The 1,127-nt window shown below is 45.2% G+C and overlaps 1 long non-coding RNA gene across 1 annotated transcript; it reads right to left on the reverse strand.

Annotated features, from left to right (window-relative positions):
- Nucleotides 1-320: 320 nt before the first annotated feature.
- On the reverse strand, nt 321-891 carry LOC129660006 (uncharacterized). The gene is made up of 2 exons (XR_008718301.1): nt 608-891; nt 321-490 (listed from the first exon to the last, which is right to left on the reverse strand). It is a non-coding gene; the product is annotated as an uncharacterized LOC129660006 (long non-coding RNA).
- Nucleotides 892-1,127: the final 236 nt, after the last annotated feature.

Here is a 1,127-nt window from a genome sequence, read left to right on the forward strand (position 1 = left end):
GTTACAGAGGTTGATGCTAACCTGACTGAACTCTAAAAGCAACCAAGAAGGCTTAAAAAAAAAAAAATCCTGGTGATCTATTTGGAGGAAATCTGCTGGAGAAATAAAAACGTAACTCTTTAAGTAGCATCTGCAGCCCTGATGGTTGTGTGCAATGTAAGTGAAACAAATCCTCCGTCCTGAGCTTCTCTACCCGGGAAAAATAAGGAGGAAACGGTCCATCTTGCCTTTGTTTGCGGGGAATTTCAGAATTCCCATCTCTGCTCTTTTATTCTGTGCTCTTAGCCAAAGGCAAACCCTGAATCACACACTAGAGGTCGCTGTTCATTACGCTCCAACCTCATCTTCAAGGTGGGTGGGGGAAGGGCTGACCGCCTCTCTTCTCCACGTAGTGGGAGGAACCTGCAGGCTCTGGCCGCTGGGAAATCTGCTTGGTCACACCCAGGGCAGGTATGTCAGGAGGCCGGAGCCTGCAAGTGCGTTGCTCTTCCTGACACAGGCCGAAGTATAACAAAGGAAAAAAGCAAATTGCCAAAGGTACTTCCAATTATAAAGTACTGCCTAATTGGTGACCTTTAAAACACTTGCCCTCTCCTCCCCAACTTACCAAATGGAACCACATCCTTCCAAGTGACCCACCATGAACAATAAGAAGGACCTGGATTAAAAGCCAAGGCTTAAACAGATGGTACCAGCAGCGAGCCACCAGCCATGACACCACTGGGTTGGTATCCTCCCCAGCTGGTTCTGTGCCCAGAATATAAAACAGCTAAGAAATAAAATGACAAGACAACAAAGCAGATAACACTGGAAGCAATTACAACCTCTCTTGATGCTGAGATTTCTAGAACTGCCACTCAAGGAGCGGCACTATTCTAATCGAAGGCCATTACCCATGAACCAGATCACAGGCTGGCTGATTCCTATTATTCTGTTCCTAATTTTCCTAATTATGTTCACCTGTCCCTTCTTTAGTCCTGACTTTGTAAGTTGCAGTTCATTTCACACAGACCCATCTCAAAGGCAATATAGAGGCTGGCGTTGACAAAAAAGTCAGCAGTATCATTGTTTCCAGGCAAGTCACAAAGTGTTTCTTTATTATTTGCTGCATTTCCACTTCTGTCTTT

Source organism: Bubalus kerabau, chromosome 9 (assembly GCF_029407905.1).
Source record: "Bubalus kerabau isolate K-KA32 ecotype Philippines breed swamp buffalo chromosome 9, PCC_UOA_SB_1v2, whole genome shotgun sequence".
Taxonomy (NCBI): domain Eukaryota; kingdom Metazoa; phylum Chordata; class Mammalia; order Artiodactyla; family Bovidae; genus Bubalus; species Bubalus kerabau.